A 19,413-nucleotide genomic window follows, 5' to 3' on the forward strand; every position below is an offset into this window, starting at 1 on the left:
TTAACCACAATTAATTAGCTGTCTATAGTTTATAGTTAATAGTTAATACATTGAGGTTTCTCAGTTGTATGCAGTTTTTTTTTTTTTTTTGGTTTGTTTGTTTTTTGTTTTTGCTTGAGTTTCTTTTTGTCCAGCTGAAGATAGTGCATTCATGTATAGTAGCCATGAATCCTAACTTCACTCTTGGATGTGAGAATTCCTCAGCTTTCTCTTGGTTTGGGCAACACTGATTGTCTTGAGGACTGCTAGCAAGCATTTCATTTTTATTTTATTTACATCCTCTTCTTTCTACTTGATGGAAGGCTCATACTTTTCAATGATTTCCAGTGATTTATGCTTGTTTTCTGTTTTTGTTTTTGTTTTTTTTTTCTAACTGTGAAGTCTGTTTTAGTAAGATACTCCAGATTCTATCTTGTAGAGCCTTCCACCGTGAAAGAGAGATGATCAGTGAGTCTAGGTCTATCCAGAAATGTCTATTTTCATCTTTATTTGTTATATAATACAAATTTATAGATCTCTCTTCAAACTGAGTACATTCTGACTAACTCTATTGTGGCTTCATTAAGAATACAAATATTAATTTCTCAAGCGCATTCCTGTAATATGCTTTCTCATCAGGACTTCCCACAAATAATGACATGGAGACTTAATTACAAAAGCTAGGACTTAACTTAGGAGGCTTTTTCCACTAGATTTTATAACTTAAATTAATCCATTTATATTCATCAACATTCTGTTATGTGGTTCCATCTCTCTTTCATCTTGCACCTCCTATTTCCTTTCCATGTCTAGCTGATGATTCTGCTTTTCTTATTCCCAGAATCTTCTCTCTTCCTTTAAGTTCCACCTAACGTCTTCCTTGCTATTGGCATTCAGTTTTATATTACACCAATAACAGCAATGTATTTCCACAAAGTGTACCAATATTCCACATCATTTCTCACTTTTGTCTAAATAGAAAGGAAAGGTTGTAATTGTAACATACTAAAACTATATAAAATAAGAATAATTAACAATAAGAATTATATTCATAATGTTTGGTTCATATATATATACATATATTTGGAAAATTCAGAGAACACACTATATGTATTATCTAATTATCTTAGTGAGTCCAAAGTTTTTTTACCTAAACCACTTACTAACATAACTTGTATTGCCATCCTAAAAATATCTTCTTTGACAAACAACTTAAGCATTTATGTTTCACAACATTATAAATTTTGTATCTCTTATGTTTGTCTTCTTAATTTGATAACTAGGAAAACTTCTACTACAACAATCTTGTCTTCAATCACATCAAAGACCCAGTAAGGATATATTACCTGAGTAAACACAAAATGCAGAGCAAGCAACTTTCAAAACTGTAGAAATAACAGAAGGCATCCAGGGTTTCTCTGAAACACTGCAGCATCCATCTTCAGCCTACAAGCCTAGAACATCTGACAGACTTTTCTGTAAAGCAGAAATTTTGAAAGACTCTGCTACCTTGTCTTGGCAAAGTTCCACAATCACTCTCTTTTGTATCCCGCTTGTCCAATTTGGACAGCATGCTGTCAGCCATCAAGGCAAGGGCACTTTCTTGCCCAGTGGCTAAGTTTGCCACAGAGAAAGCAAACTCCATATGTAGATTCTTCAATGACCATCATCCTCTTTTGAAGTAAATTGGAGCTGCCAGGAGCAGACATGTTTTATTCTCATAAAAAGCATTAGGTTATTAAAACATTTTAAATGCCATATTCTGCAGGTCTCTGAAGTGTTTGAAGACTGTCTATCTAAAATACATCTCTTTTGACTTTGAAAACATACATAACATGGCCACAAATTTGATTATTAGATGACTAACTACTAAGCCATATTTCTTTAATTATCCTAAATAGTTTATAATAATAACTTTCAAGGACCAGAAATTTAAATTACATTGTTGAATGAGCCAAATAGATACAATACCTTAAACAAAAATAGAAACATATATATATATATATATATATATATATATATTATAACAAAATTAACCTTACATCTGTATCAATATGCAAAAGTATCTTAAACAAGAATAGAAACATATATAGGTCTGTTTCCATAGTGTAGTGGTTATCACGTTAGCCTCACAAAAATAACCTTAAATTTGTGTTAATATACAAAAATCCATACCAGTGTAAAATATTTGAGATTAATTGTTGCTTTTTAGATTATATCCCTTTTTTTATTTTCAGAAAGATATTGTCGAATCTAACCTTCCTTGCTTAGTTTCCTCTTACCATGACCAGTAATAATTTGCAACCAACCATCCTAAATTATGAAAACATCTATAATCCATCAAACCTCTTGGGAATGTGAAAACCATGTTCTCCAGACTGTTTTCTGTTATTCTATGTATGATCACATCTATAGGGGACCCTGAGAAAATGTCCATTGTCTCTGAGAAACTAATGTTTTTTTGTACATTAGCATTTAAACAATTCAAATTCAACAAAGGACCATACAGGATCCAGATGCCTTTCCCTTTCTTCTTTCTAGAGTTCTCCCTGGAACTCCTGCCTAACCTCTTCCTAAGTATTAGCACTCTGTTTTTTATTAACCTAATCACAGCATTAGATTTTCACACAATGTACAAATGTTCCCTCAGGACAAAGAAACTATATATATATATATATATATATATACATATATATATATATATATATATATGTATATATATATATATATATATATATAGTCACCCTTTAATGACTGTCATTAGGAATCTCACCCCTAATTTTAATTATTTTACATTCTTCATCCTAGTTTTCTCCTTTTAAATGTGCTCACATTTTTTATTGCCAAATGAAGAACACGAAGAACAGGCTAGTCTTTCTTCTTGGAATGTGGTAGAGAGAAACAGATTAAAATTAAATTGTTACTAACAATGTAGAAGGAAAATAAAAATAGGATTTACTTTTAAAACTGTACAAATCAAGTTATCTAGGGCCACTAATGTACTAAAGTACATTAGTATGATCAGTTAAACCCAAAATAAAGGTTGATAAGTGAGTTGATAAGAGTTGTTTATTGGGAAAAAATATTTTCAATAGAATAATCTCAATCTTCCAGGTCTAGTTAGTCACCTTTTCTTGCCAGGGATTGTCTTTGTACAACTTGAAGATGTTCTCCATGGTGACTTAGAGCCTGGACCTTCTCAGCAGTTTCTCCACCTAGCTCATATGCCACTGCTCTGTCTATTGGAATTATCTGCATTCTGACATTCCAACAGCTAAGACAGCCCTTCTAAATTGTGGTTAACTAGAATTTAACTGTGATCTGCATCTCTCTGTTCTTCCCATTCTCATTCCTCTTTCAGAAAATCCTATCAAACACACTAAGGAACACTTATAATCTGGATGTCTGGAATCAGAATTAGCAGGTAAAGTGTAGTCACAGCAAATTTCAAACCAACATTGACCATCTGAGTTCATGACTTTTATAAATCTTAAAAGCAGGTGATATAGCATAAAAGCCAACAGAATGTGGGGCAGCTGGTCTAGCACTGCCTACACAGGCCTGGTGCAGTGAGAAGCAAGAGCCTCACTAGTGTTCTGTAGAACATGTGACATCCTGTTGCCACTTAAAAGCAGCAAATGCTGCAATTCCTTCTGATTGCTAAAAGGACCAATCTAAACAGCTTCCAATGAAATAGCAGGCCATCCTGTGCCAAGGAAATGTCAAGGTCTTTCTCTCATTGTTTCACCCAATGGCAACTACATTTAGGAATGGTGATGAGGTGACCTATGCTGCTAGAGTTTGTTTAAGGCACAGGTGCATTTTTAGCCTTGCCTGAATAGACTGTCACTTTCCTAGGACATTGTTAATATGCTCCAGTGACCCATCAAAGTCAAAGTCCCACCTGGCCAATTTACAAAAGCCTGAGGCCCAATGCCACCCACCTAGAATGTGCAAGATAAAAACCAACATAAAATTGAAAATAAAAAGTACCCATATGGCATGCTATAAAAAGTTACCACCTACCAAAGGCACAAAAAAGAAGCATGATTCCTACCCCTACTCCTGTGTGGTAAAACAAAATCCAAAGCCACCGTTTTGGATCATGTAGGGTCTTTCTTCAACAATATGTCTTCAGATTCATAGTCCCCTTTCTTTCAAATTTCTACTCCATACTTGTTGTCAAGGTGCTGGTCTTCAGATTTAAGAGACTGATTTTGCCTGTTGAAGTTCAAAACTTACTGAGAGCAAATAAACTGGGACAGATGAGGGATATCATCATCATAACTGAGTAATTTGGCTGGCTTTATAGATTAGGCTTGTAGACAGAATGCATCTCTGATCACATAGCCCAAAGTCAGGCCAAGTGTATGTTGGTGTGGTATGTACAGAATGTAGTACCATACTTCATCTTATGAAAAGAATGTGGTTTGAAAGATGGATTGATCCAACTCTTTATTACACTGATTCTTTGTATTGTTTTCCTAGTTTCTACCTTATTGATTTCAGCCCTCAAATTGATTATTTCCTGGCATCTACTCCTCCAAGGTGAGTTTGCTTCTCTTTGTTCTAGAACTTTCAATTGTATTGTTAATTATCTAGTGTGACTATTCTCCAATTTCTTCATGTGGGCACTTAGGGCTATGAAATTTTCTCTATTATACAAACGGACTTTGTGAGCCCATCCCATATAGAGGGATACTTTCTCAGCCTAGACACATGGGGAGGGCCTAGACCCTGCCCCAAATAATATGATGGACTTAGAAGACTTCCCATGGAAGGCCTCATCCTCCCTGGGGAGCAGAAAGGAGATGGGCTGGGGTTCAGTGAGGGTGATAGGGGAGGATGGGAGAATGAGGGAACTGGGATTGACATGTAAAACAACCTTGTTTCAAATTTAAATTTAAAAAGGTAAAAAAGGGCACAGATTCAAATATTTAAAAAAAAGAAGAAGAAAAGAAAAAGAAAGATGCACTGGGTTGTTATTTCTTGTACCTCTAGGAAACAAGTGAAACTTACTTATCATTTAAGTCAGGGCTTTATGTGATCACAAATACTCAGAGATATTAATATACTTAATGTAGACAAAACATAAAGGGAAGAGTAAAGGAAGTGGCACATAGCCTGTTCATTCTGATGTGTTATGTTAGTTGTGTGATATTTAACTCTACTTCTTGTGTATTAGACAAGCAATGCCAGGCAGTGGCCTACGTTGTCTTGCGGTTTTAGATACAAATCAAGTGATTCTCCCACTCAATGAAAAAATCATTGTTGAATCTCTCTCTCTTTTAACCAATACAACTTTATCTAGAATTATCTTTAAAATCTTTAATGTGGAAGAAAACACCTATACTTCATAGAAGAAAGTTTCCAATGGAAAAAAAAATTAAAGTTTGACCCAATGCTTAACTGGAAGTAAGAAGCTACTTTACTGAATGGAAATTTCAGTTTTAAGAAAATAAGTAAATGTGGTAATCACTTTGGAATCAATGAACAAACATTTTATATGATCAATAGAAACAGAATCTAGAACTTGGTCTTACTGTATAAACATATTCATAAGCTTAATTAGTTGCTGAAATGATCTAAGGGCAATTCTCCTTTAGCTTGGTTATTTTCATTGAATATAGCAAAACCATTTTGTTTTTTACCACTTTGTATTTAAAGTTATACATTCATGGCATTGTGGAGAAAAGAGCATTCAGGGGTAAAGAGAAAATGACCTTCAAAAGTAAATGATGGACCCTTCAGGACACAAAGTTATGACATAAATGCAATGTCACTCTTAAGGTCACCATCTCTGGAGTCAGACTGACTGAAGTGCTAATCGTAGCCCCATCATTTACTATGTAGGCAAACCACTTAACCTCACTCATTCAGTCTCTTCGTCTTTATATAAACATGACAATACCTCACTCCCAGGGTCTTATCATATGAATTAAGACAGTGCATATAAATCACTTACAGAGTGGAAAGTGGACACAAATAGAAACACATTTTTTTTTATCACAAGAAAAAGAGAAACAGCTCCCACACAAGACAAATAGTCAGTTGCCACTGCAGTTGTCATTGGTGCTGTTGAAGTTATTTCTGGATCTCTCTGCCTTCTAGGCATTGGATGGAATTGCATCTCTGGCCCCCTTGTGGGTGCTGGGCTTCATTCCACCAGTAAGTTGTGCACAGAATCTATGCATATCTCATCTTGCACACAGCATTGGCAATATGAAGCAATATGAGGCCTATTGTTCCCTTTGTACAATGAACAACATTCCAGATAGTATTTGCTCCATTAGCCTGGTCACAGAATAACAGAGTAGTTTATGGCTAATCTTCAGTCAGCCTGTAGCAAGGCTGTTGTTTCTACCCAAGAGAATTTGGTCAACTCTGGCAGATATACATAGTAAATCTCATCACTGTCTAATACATAAATAATCACATTGCCAAAACTTTTACTTTAAACTTCATATATCCTATATCACCCTTCTGTGATTATAATCAAGCAACTGGTGAGCAATATCTTTGTCATTCACTCATTCAGTGAAAGTTTTCTAACATTGCCCTATGACCCATTATTCCAAGATTGATTGAATAATGGAACAAACAGAAAATTATGAATACTAACCAAATATTTAATGTTATATAATAGAGAAATGTGATGTGTCCCAGTCATTATACTCATGGGTTTATAATTCGACTGTCTTCCAAGATAGCTGGAACTCCCAGTAATGAGTGCTCCTTGCCTTGGATAGGCACCTATTACCTGGGTACACATTTATTAGGGATGGGCTTATTTGATAAGAAATTTATAAGCCAAAGCTACTAAATATTAAGGTTTGTGGACAAGATAGACTCAGTAGAATGATGAGGTGAATGATGAGGGTTGGTCTGTAAGTAACAACTAAATGTAATTAGGACAGAGTAATCTGTAATGAAGTTGAATGCATCCTAAAATCCCTGTCCACTAGCCAGGCAACAATGAATGGCAGACATGCTGGGTAAAAATCATGTCATGTGAGTGAAATTCTGATTTTACTGTGCATCTCTTATGTGATATTAAACAAATTACTTTTATTTGTAATTTTTAATTTAGGGTTTTTTTAAAATTCAAAGTATTGATGTAAAATCTAGGCAAGAAAGAATTTTTAAATCTAAAGACCGCTATTCAGAGAAATATATTTATAATGTATGCAAAGGGAATACGGAGTAAACCTTCATGAACTCTAAATATTTGCTACAGCTATTTCTGCAACTGGAGAAGTAATGGAAGAAATAACCAGTATCTCCAGTTATCTAATAAAGTCATTAAAAAGTAATAAGGCTATTGAATGATTTCCCTTGCCTCATGTTTTACTGTCTGTGCAAGTTGCAAAGATAGCAGGGTGTCCGAGAATGAAGTTTCCCTTCGCTTTATTTTATTGTCCTCTTCTGGAGTGACAACAGATGACAGGTTTGCCAGGGGTCACAGCTGGCTGGAATAGTCTGTTGTGGGATCTGGGTAAGAAATAGTTTGAGGAGCGCTGCGCTGGCCGGCTCCTGTTAGCCTCTGGGTATCTTACTCAGCTTTCTCGGATATCATGTGGTCATTGAACATCAGAAGAGGGAATTCAGGGGCAAATTAAATAGCTGCCTTTTGCTGTTCTCCCCTACTCTTGCAAACAAAAGGAAGAAAGGCACTGTCGCATTGCCTTCTAACGATTCCAACCAATCAGAGCACATGTAGTAGCAGCTCTTAAGTAAGAATGGTTACGTTTTAGGGAAAGCTGTGCATCAGCAGAGGAAAGATCTGTAACTACCACACAACTGTAATAAACATTTCCCCAGAATTTGAGAGTAAGTCTGCTTTTCCAGTGTGAGGCAACTGGGTTCGAATAGCACGGATGTTAATTCTGGTAAGGTAAATGAGTTGTCACAGGTCACCGCTAATTTGGCAGTGCATTGAACTGCATTGAACTGAAGTATCATGCCCTGGGTCACTGACTGAACCACAGAATAAAAGCAATTACCTAATTAATGTTTTTTTTTCAATTGCTAATATAATTCAAACTAAATATGTTTTGCCTGAGAAAAACACTTCCCTGAAATGTTGAATTCGTTTTATTAGATTCTGGCTTAGAAATGATAGCAAGCTTAATGCCCCTCATTTACATTCATATGTTACCTCCACCCACAATCTTTACTAAAAAAGTTCTTATACTGGACCAAGAATAAATGCTTTTTATTATTAAAGACTTTACATATTTTTTCCTGGTGATAAAGTTTTCCCTGACAAGTATGAAAGCCTCATATTGTTAACAAAAACAAAAGAAAAAAGAAAAAAAGAAAGAAAAAAAAGAAAGAAACGCATTAATTAACAAGAAGACATAATTAAATAATTATTTTTAAATATAGACAGATTCAGCAAGATTAGGAGATGGAAATTGAGTAGTTGTTTGGTTTTTTTAATAAAAAAAAAGAGTATTTCCAAACTGCCAAAACAATTTTACATGCAGGATATTATATATCATATAGTAAGATAACCTGAAACAAAATCAATACATTTTTCTGGAGCTATTTCTCATAGTCTTTGGACTGTGGTTAAATAATTCTAAAAAGCTAGGTCTTACATTGATAGAACATTCTCTGACTACATGCTACACAATCCCAAGGGCTATAGTACACTAATTTCTCATGCTTTCCCAGGATATAGCACGTTGACAGGCACAGGCTAGGTACTCAGTACATATTACTGTAAATCCCCAAAAACAAAATTTCCAAGTGCAAGGCACACCTCAGGTATCAAAATTTGAATGATATATTAGGAAACTCTCCAGTATATTAAAAATGTAGGAAAGGGAAGTGTTGGGATTATTTCCCCAGTAAGACATTACTGACTAGTCAATCCAAACCAATCTCACTTACCTTCTATTTTAAGGCTTAACACTCAGGAAGCTAGAAAGCTAATTATATTCTTTCCAACCTAATTTGCATTTAGAAGCAGTAGGCCAATGAGACAAACATCCATACCACATTGGTTATAAGAAAAATTATGCCTTCTTGATAGATGGGCTAATATAACCCATCCTATTTGTTGCTCTTCCTGTTGTGATAGTGGGGGCTGGAGCAACAATATTGCAACATAAAGGAAAAGACAGTGATGCTGACCATAACAGCCCTGAGCCACTGAAGCAACCCCAAAGTCTGCCTGTGTCTATAAACATCACATAAACATCACATATTAGAACACACTGGAGGAGGAGCACTGTTTCATTATAGTGTCATCAGTGATGTTATATGTTACTAGCAGCCAGAAAACATGTCTAGCTGGCAGCATTCCTTTATTCTTACATGTATGTTTTGGTTTTGGTTTTGGTTTTTCAAGACAGGGCTTCTCTGTGTAGCTTTGGAGCCTATTCTGGCACTCACTCTGTAGACCAGGCTGGCCTCTAACTCACAGAGATCAGCCTGCCTCTGCATCTTGACTGCTAAGATTAAATGTGTGCACCACAACCCAGAACATGTGTGTTTTCAAAGCTGTCTTCATCCAATGTCTCCCTGAGGAGCAGTAGACTCTTCATCAAGGTTATGTGTGCCCATATATTTCATCTTGGCCATATCTTCTACTACATAAAATACCTTTTCAAGAATTTCACCTACTTTCCATCATGTTAGACTTTCAGCACACAGTTACCATGAGAAATAACTTCAGAGTTTAATTCTCTCAACTTATTTTCCTGGGATTATAGATTGTTGACACTGTATCAACTGGTCCACCAAAGGAGTTGTACTTGATTAAATGGATGAGAATAAAACTATCAAACTTTGTTTTGAAATAAAAGGCCAATTAGGAATGACAAGCAGGATACCATCACTTCCAGGTGTGAACAAAAGATCTGAATTATCAAGAAAGAAATAACCAACATATGCCCAGCATAAATAGCATCAGCATTTTAAATCCCAAATACAAAGTGGAAAGCCATGTCAAAAGTCTGAGAATAAATTTTTAGATGGGTAGGCAAACCTAGCTGGCATGCTTTTCTATCCTATATTTTCCTGAAGCACTTGCTATCATTTTTTATTTAAACTTTTATTTAAATTCATTTATTTAAGTTCACAGGCTTTTGTTAATATCAGTGATCCTATATATACTATCTGTATGGATTAATTCCCTCTAATAATGCCTGGGGCTGAAGATTTTAACACATTTACAATGCCAACAAGCTTCTGCAAATCCCATTACTCCACTATCACACCAAAAGAAAAAAAAAAAGAAAAAGAAAAGAAAAAAGAAAAAATGTAAATAAACTTAAAACTAAAAATTGTTTTCAGATTATAAAAACATATATCTGACACAAAAGCCCCCTTCTCCAGATGCCCACTAAGGTGTACAGCATGCCAAGCAGTTTCTGTCACTCAAAGACGGGTGAATGGCATCAACACTCACTCCCCTGGTGAGGTTAACAGTCTAATGACCTGGGTTACTACATCTAAACTCTTCCCACACATCCTCCTCCTTAAAAATCTGTGATATTTGAACTCAAGTTGATCATCCAAACTAGATAAGACAAAGTAAAATTTTAATTTTTGAAAGTTTGCTTATTAACTCAACAACTGTCTATTGGGATAGTCTTCCCTCCCCACCATCCCTTACACACACACACACACACACACACACACACACACACACACACACACACACACACGGTAAAATAAAGTTTCAAAGAAAATGTTTTAATATTTAAACATTTACGTTCTTAACCTACTATACTTCAATTGTTACTGTAAAATATTCAAGACAAAAAGAAATCAAACAGCATAATAAATATCCAGGCTATTTTCCTTTCCTGTGAGAACTAAGGAAACAAATGGAAGAGAAATGGCTTGGTAGACAACTTGCATGAGGAGCTAAATTTAAATCCCCAAAACAGATAAAGCCAGACAGTCATGAACATCTGTAACCACAGTTCCCACAGTAAGATGGGCGACAGAGACAACAGAATCCTGGAAAGCTTGGGGCCAGCTAGCCTGCGGTAAGCAGCAGCAGAGTAACAGGAGACTCTGTCTCAAACAAGATGGAAAGCAAGTACTGACATTCATAGTTGGTCTCTAATACACACACACACACACACACACACACACACACACACACACACACACACACACACACACACACACACACACACACCATCCAAACTACAGATCACCTGTATGGCTGTAAGCCTAACAAGTGAGTCTCATAAAATACCACAAAACAGCTTTTTTCATCACTGATTTTCTAAATCTTGCCAATGAGGCTTGTTCTTATCTCCTTGAGTCTATTGTAAGCACAGTACTTTGACCTTCAGAGTGGTCCAGATATAATTTCCTTCCTTTATTATGTGGGAGACTGACTGACACTTAGATAGGATAACATCTATGGCAGAGCAAGACCCGGCATCAAGACCTGTGGGAGCCAGAGACTTTCTGCTCAATCAGTCCCAGAGGACAAGACATGGAAGCCTGCAGTAGGGCCCAAGGGGCCCTTCTTTGTGTCCATCCAGATTTCAGATTCTCCCTCTGCCTCAGTCCTTCATCCATAACTTTTGATGCCTGTGAGATGAAGAGATCAGATGTACAAAGTGTGAAGGGCCAAGTAAAGTGCTCTCTGTCCAGAACTGATCTAGCACTGCTGTTCCCTGAGCTCAGCAGGTGTTATGAGGTGAGTTTCCTGATGCCCATTGATCCATCTTCTGTAGACATTCCAGCTCTGGAAATCATTCACTGCTGAATTTGACCTGATTCTGGTGAGCCATTCATGTCTGCATACTTACTACCCTAGCCACTTCACTAGCAGGCTTCTCCTAAAGCCCTTTACATGACTTTTTTTTAAAGGCCCCCTCCACACTAGTAAAGTACAAACAGGAGGCCTCCCAGAAAGCTCAAGTAGGCTCACTAAAGAAGGTCATCCTTAGAAAACAACTTTCTCAGTCCTCAGCCTGGCACCTTTGTGCAGAGCCCAGCCTGGAAGGCTCTATATAGCCTGGGAGACTATACAGCCTGGGAGGCTCAGTATATCCTGGGGTGCTCTATACAACCTGGGAGGCCCTATACTACCTGGAAGGCTCCGTACAACCTGAGAGGCCCTATAGAACCTGGGAGGTTCTGTATATCCTAGGAGGCTCTGTAAAGCCTGGGAGGTTCAGTACAGCCTGGGAAGCTCCCCAACTACAGCCCTGTACCCTATACAGACCATCCTTGAGGATCTGGACTCCCCACCATGCTCTTCTGGGAGGAATAGGAAAATGCATCTCTAACATGCAGTCCTCAGGAAATCCATCTCATAGCATGTACCTTCTCTTCCTTCAGCCTGCTGAGAGAGGACACTAAGTACAGCATTTTACATTCATCTGTAGTGTGTTATAAGTTACAAAGCAGTCTACTTTACCTCTAATTCTAAGGAAACTTTCCAAATGATTTCCTGTAGAGTAGAACCCATTACTGCATTTTGAAACCATATATTTAGAATACCCCTAAAAACTGTCAACTACTATTTCCTACCTTTCTCCATTTCCTAGGTTTTTACTCTTTTCCAGAGATTTAAGGATGATCCACTCAAACCAAGCATAGGGCATCTGACAACTCTCACTTAGGAATATGGAAATCTTGGAACACTTTTGTCTTGTAACCATATTCAAAACAAGTATTTTCACTTTTATATTGTATAATAATAATCAAATTTAAAATTCATAGATAATCTAAGAAGTGAGAACATTTTGGAAAAGGGTGGAAAAATAAATGAGGGATGTCATACATAAATTCAGGAACCTATAAGTAAATGCATCATATATATATATATATATATATACATATGTGTGTGTATATATATATATATATATATATATATATATATATATATGGTGTGTGTGAGGGAATATATCTTTTTCACTGAACTGATCAACCAGTATTATCATAGGTAAAACGAGTTCTACAAAGAAATGTAATATTCACTGAGAAGATGGAATAGATGAATGAAGGCCCAGGCAAGTAATATGCAAAGTGGCAGGAAGATCAAGCAGTCATTTAACAAACCCAAACTTGATTTTACAAGGAAGCAATGTGAGAATGAGAAATTCTAGCAGATCTCAGTCATAAACTGAAACTGTGCTGCATTAACTGGCTAACTTCTTACCAGCCATGATCAAAAGAACAACACATTCCTGACCCACAGTAGAAATCACAAGAAAATGGTTGAGTCCACAGAGATTTGGCACGAAGGAATGTTACTGATGGTAGATAAGGGACAAGAGAGCACAGGGAAGTCTATAATTAAAGGTGACAAGTAGGCCACGTTGGGTACTACTTGTATAGATGGCGTATTTCATGTGCCATATTAAACCGACAATACACAAGAAAGCAGAATGCTAACTATGAAAAGTCACAGGGAGAGATATCATGATTAAACATGATTAATTATCCATACAAATGCACATAGACTTAGTAAAGTTTAAACAAACTAGTAAAATATGCAACCTAGAAAGATGCTGAAATGCTAAACATGTGTTTGACTTGAAAAAGATTTGACAAATATGAAAATGTTACATTAGAGGTACTTAAGGATGAATGATAATTGATTAAAACTGGAGCCCAGTAGAATATTTGAGGAGGATGGGGAAGATAAAGAATGTATTTCTTAGTCACTAAGTCATCTAATCAGGAGTTATTGGTCAGCTCTATCTCATGAGGGTTTTAACTCTTAAAAAATCATACACCAATAAATAACATTAAAATCTGAGCTGTATTCTAGTCGACCATCTTTTTAAATCATGAAGGAAGTATTAAAGCTCAAGACTAATTTGTTTTCAATTAAGTATTCTATATGCTCACCAATCCAAATGTCAGCAGTTAACTGCAAAGCAGAGACTAATAGTCATAATTAATATTTATAGACTACTTGTAAGGGTTAAGTTTTGACATAATTATAAAATATGAGGAATTTTTCTAGTTTATAGATTGCAGCATTAAGATAGTTTCTTTTTTTCCCCCTTAAGTCCAATATTTAGAAGTGTCTGTTAGGAAAGGTGTAAAACTAGGAACTCAAATTCAAATAATGGGCATTAAGTAATGTCAGCCTCCTCTTCACTTATCACTTCTGTGTGGGTAACCAGGGTGGGGAAGGAAACAACTGTCCCATAAGACCAAATTGATACCAGATTGGATATTTGATTCACTATGTCAGCCATTGTGTGCAGCCTACAAGCCGGCTACAGAGATAAACCAGCCCAGACATTAGCACTTCACTTTTGCAAGCACAACAACTTTTCTTTTTTAATGAGATGAAATTATCAGACCTCTTCTATTCTTAATTTCAACTGATTATATGGTAAGGTCTTACATCTGAGATGATTCTTTCTAGAACATTCTAAGAGGGACCAAACTTTGCCAGTATGGCTTCCTAACAATATGCAAATCTTTGTCATCTCCATTGTTCATGTTCTGTTCCTTGATGTCCATGAGTCTATTAAACAGAAATCATTAACCTTGCCTCACAAAGCGCTAATAGGTTTGTGGTGAATAACACATGTTAAGTAATTCTAATGAAATACAAAGGAAACATCATTTCCTTTTCTTTCTGCCCATGCTATTACATTTCAGAAATAAAAGCCCACTGAGAATGGGCACCTCAAACAGTTCACTGTATAATAGCATTTTTTTTTCAATATAAGTTTTTAGATATGGTGGCATGCACAATGAACTATGTAAGCACGTGTGTCTTTTAAATATCAGCAGTGCTAAAATATTTATGTAGTTTAAATGTTCTGGCTGAGTTATAAAAGAAAATAGTTGCTAAACAACTTACCATCAAATATCAAAGGACAATGTAGCATTTAAAACGCTATGTTTTATTGTGTCTGGCCTCATATAACTCAGTCCTTGGTTTATACAAAGTTAGTACAACAGGATGGAAAAAGTAACGAAATTTCAGTTGTGAAATTAAACACTATGCATAACTAATCAGAGGATAGAAGCTTGGGTTTTTTCCTTTAGGATGCTATCTGTAGCTTGCAGCCTATTAAAGCTATTCCTTGTGCTTTTTTTTTTTTTTTTCCTCTCCTTTGTGCCTACGTCACCGATTTAAGGTATTTATTTATTTAATTTTAGAAGGGAAGAAAAGGTTGTGTGAAGACCCTGCTAACCAAGAAGTGGGACTAGAGAAAGATTAATGTGGGAGTGGGAAGGGGTGACTCCGGGGGAGGGGGGCGGCAGAGTGGTTGCACCAGAGATCAGAAAGAACAGATTATCTCAGCACTTCCCTAGAATCTTTTCCTGCCTAAGAAATTTGGGAGAATGCGAAAAAGCAGCAGCCCAGCGTTCTTGAAGGGGCGTGGCTTCTCTCAAGGGGCTGTCCAATCGAATTCCTTCAGAGGGAGCTATCCCGAGAAGATTGATGAGCGTTGCTAGGAAACAGGAGCGTCTCCCTCCCTGCTGACCCAGAGATTGTGCTGCACAAGCCTCCCCAGGGGCTCGCAATGTGCAGTTAGTTGAACCGCGTGTGGGGCAGAGCTGCGTATCGGCCTCCCGGGTTCACTCGCTCACACTGCTCCCTCTTTTGCGGTCTCCTCCAAGTGTGGCCAGCCCTTTACACGGGGACCACAGGAGAGTTCCTACTAGGGTTGACTGTGGGTCCCTGCCCACTCGCGTGCCCTCAGCCCTAGCAGAGCTTCAAAGTTGGAGCCACCTCCCTCTCTACCTCCCCACGCCCCTTCACGCCACTGCTCTGAAATTCTCCGACCTTTGCATGCATTGCCCAAGGGCTGCAAACCTTGAGGCAGAGAAGCCAGCAAGCAATCCAGCCAGGCTTTCTGTATTGTAACCCTCGGGTCTAGGTACAGTAGCTCACTGAAGACTCTGCAGAAACACCCCTATAAACAGAGGGAAGAAGGGGGAGGGAAAGGAAAAAGAGAATGAGGAGAGGATGTCAGAAGGTCTGCGCCTTTCTGCCTGAGTCCCAATTAGAGGAGACTGTTTCAGCCTGGCCAAGGTGAAGGAAAGTTGCCTCTGAGCCTAGGAAGTGGGTTTGGCTGCAAAGAGGAGGAGGGCGACTGGGCTCTGAAGCTCCCCTCCCTTCTGCTGAAGACCACTGGGTCCCCTTCTTGCCAACCTCCTCCTGCTCTTCTCCTCCAACCCTCCCTTTTCCCACTCCTCCTTGACTCGGAGGCCTGGATGCTTGGCCACCGGGCAGTGGTCCAACGCGCAGCCAGGCGGGGGCGGGGGCAGGGGGGCACTGTGACAGGAAGCTTCGCGCACAACTTGGCCATTTCAGGGGCAAAATAAGTTCTCCCTTGGAATTAGAAAGGACAAAGGCAGCAAGCTCTCTCTTTTGTGTCGGATGAAGAGGACCAACCATGAGCCGGAGCTTGGGTGCAGGCTCACCGCCTCTACCACCGCGGTCAGCTCCAGTTCCTGCCAGGAGTTGACCGTGCGAGGTAAGAAGCCCAGAAGGGGACGTGTCCCTCTGGAGGGCGCCCAGCGAGGGAGCAGCAGCTCGGGTACCGCGTGCGGCAGGCAAAGCGGGGAAAGTTGAGGCAGAGCATGGACCGGTCTCTACATATCTGCCGGGGGTGGAAAACGTGGGTCACAGGAGCAATGTGGGTGTGCGTGAGAGAGAGTTTGTGTGTGCGCGCGCTACTGTCCCTCCAGGAAGAGGTCAATTTCGGAGCATAGATCTGCGATCAGGGAGCGAGAGGTACAGGGACGAATTACACAGGTCTCTTTTGCCAAACGCCTTCATCCGGCTCTAAGCTGGGCTCAAGATTGCTTTGCTTGGGGGGGGGGGGGGCGTTATAAGGCTTTGTGCACAGGAGCCGTGTGATGAGCGACTGACAACGCTGGTGGCTCTATGTGGGTGTGGAGGTTGCCAGGCGAGGTGGGTAGCGGTCAGTAGGATCCCGGTGTTACCAGGATGAGCTCCGCAGACAGGGGCAGACAGGGGTTCACCCACCCGCAAGCATGCTTGGAAATTACCCCTAACTCGCTGCCCTTTGCTCTTTTTTACTTAAGGGAGAAAGGAATAGAGAAAGAGAGAGAACCAGACTCAAAGCCTTATCTCCCCATTGATCCTGTTCCATTTTCTTATCTGACAGTGAGATAACTCAGAGAGGGCGGGAGATCCGTGATCCAAAAATAGACTAGGTGATGCATCCAGAAAGCTGCTTTCTTAGGAATTTCACTTAGATCTCCTTCTAGTTCCTCCAAGAGGTAACCAGCATGCAAGTGTCTCTTCGGGATGAGATGATTTGAAGAGGTGAACACCTTTTTTAAAAATATCTTAGAGTACTGAAAATTCTGAAGACAAATAATACACCTTTTCTCAAGATGTGTGGTCACCAATTCAACTAATTTACAAGCAGAATAGTTCTACTCTTGTTCGAATAGTAATAGATATGTTTTTGTATACCCTGAATGTAATCGCACATTGATGCATTGCAAGTTAACATGTTTGTGAGTTGAGATTAGTGAGCTAAGCCACTCCACCAGTGGGTTAGAGTTTCTTTGCTTGAATTTCTCTGTGGTCCCTGCCTTCAGAACTGTTCATTTGACTAATTTGTTCAAGAGTGGGGACCGGGGATACCCTCCCTTTGGAAATATTCATTACCTACCTCAGTATCTAAATTGGCTTTGGTTTATCTCATCAGTTTGAGGTTTTTACTTGAATGCTATTGTGTGTATAAGTGTACTAGATATCAGCATTACCCAAAACATCCAGATTTCTGTTACACTAGATACCTGTGGATAACATCCCTACCAAAGCTATAGAGGAAACTGATTAGGATTCTGTACTATTATTTGCCTTTCTTTTTTTTTTTTTCCTAAAAATAGCCCAATTTAATTTGACAATCTGAAAGCTGATGTGCAGCAGACCTTATTAAGGTGGCATTTTTCACTTTGTAATACCAATGCCCTGCATTTATGAAGATTGCCCACACCTGTAGGTTTGAGGTGTCTACACCTTTAGGTTCTGATTGCCCATAAAATACACACAGATATTTCGCATAGGCATGCTTTGGGCTATCTGGATTTATATGCTAAGTGATACTTGGAGTGCTCATGATACAAAATGACTCAAGAAGAAATGTTGAGATGTATTCTATCAAATATGAAACAAAAAAAACTTTATCTACATTCATAGGACCTAAAACAATATGACAAGAAAACTTTGCATTGTTAAGTCCAACCTCACTCACTCCCCCCCCGCCCAAAAAATGGTGTGAACATCTATCTTGGTAAACGATGTCATTACCAATATAATGTGCAACTTAATTCATTAAAAAAAAAAAACCTTGTCAGTACCAGTACATAAAGGAAAGATCTGCTTCTCTATTTGAAGTGCATAGTATTTTTCAGTTATATGTCATCAGTAGGTTAAGAAAATGTGTTGATAGGCTGTAGATTTTATAAATAATAAAAATATATGCGATATGACTCACTCATGTGTGTATGATGGCTATATTTTAAAAGTGATAATAATATACAGATGGGAAAGAAGTATATATCTTGTTACTTATTTCAACATTGCCTAACATCAACAGCATTTCTTTGATTTCATGTCATTGCAATTAAAATTGGTAAGCTGAACAAACACAAAGATAGAAGAAAAAGAAGTGTTCTTTTTTTCTACATTATAATTAATATCTATGTTGAGTGAAAGATCCAGGGCATCAAAAGATCACCTGTTTCACTTCTCTACTTCATGACAGGGGATCAATCAGGAAGAGTCTAGGGTTCTCTGGTCCTGTAAGATTCACAGCAGTAATAACAAAACTGCCCTGGAATGATCTCCTCCTCTTTCAGCTCTAACTTTATTTTCAAGTTAAATGATCCTTTCTTTGTGTCCATTTTTGCAATCATAAGTTCCAAAATGAGCCATGATCTTTTGAGGCTCTAGCAAGTAGCTATCAAGATGTAGTCTACTGGCTTTAGGATGAAATATTTCTATTATTTCTATTTGTTTTCTGTACTCAACATCTTTCCAAGAAGACATTAGAAAAAGAAAAAATACCTAATTTATTTGGATAAAACAAGAGGGCAAGTTACATTTCTACATGGTGGAATATGGCCAGTGATGTAGGCTTAACACTTTTCTTCTCCAGAGGGAATTCCTAAAAGGGGGCTGATGTTATACACAGTTGTCTCTCTGTTCTGTTTTATGCTGAGCTGATTGCTCATTGCCACTTCTTTTGGGATTCTGCTAAATGCACCCAATTCTACATAGATGACTTTGTTGAAATTGCTTTCAAGAAGCAGTGTGAATGATTATTTACTGAGACTAAGCACATAAAATGAGTACAGGCATAGTACCTGATACCACACAAACCATTAGGTCATCTTCCCCCTGCCACCTCTGATGTAGTCTAGGTCACTATAGTATTACTATATTTTGGAGTGCATTAGTCCAGTGTGATTTTAAATGGTTCATGAAAT

General features: G+C 38.1%; 1 protein-coding gene across 1 annotated transcript in view; it reads left to right on the forward strand.

Annotated features, from left to right (window-relative positions):
• Positions 1-15,810: 15,810 nt before the first annotated feature.
• Positions 15,811-19,413, forward strand: part of Grm3 (glutamate metabotropic receptor 3) — a 205,045-nt gene continuing 201,442 nt past the window's right edge. Inside the window, exon 1 of the mRNA XM_051174578.1 lies at positions 15,811-16,418. The gene's annotated coding sequence lies outside the window, so the exon portion shown is untranslated. The remainder of the gene's footprint in view (positions 16,419-19,413) is intronic.

Source organism: Phodopus roborovskii, unplaced genomic scaffold (assembly GCF_943737965.1).
Source record: "Phodopus roborovskii unplaced genomic scaffold, PHOROB, whole genome shotgun sequence".
Lineage (NCBI taxonomy): Eukaryota > Metazoa > Chordata > Mammalia > Rodentia > Cricetidae > Phodopus > Phodopus roborovskii.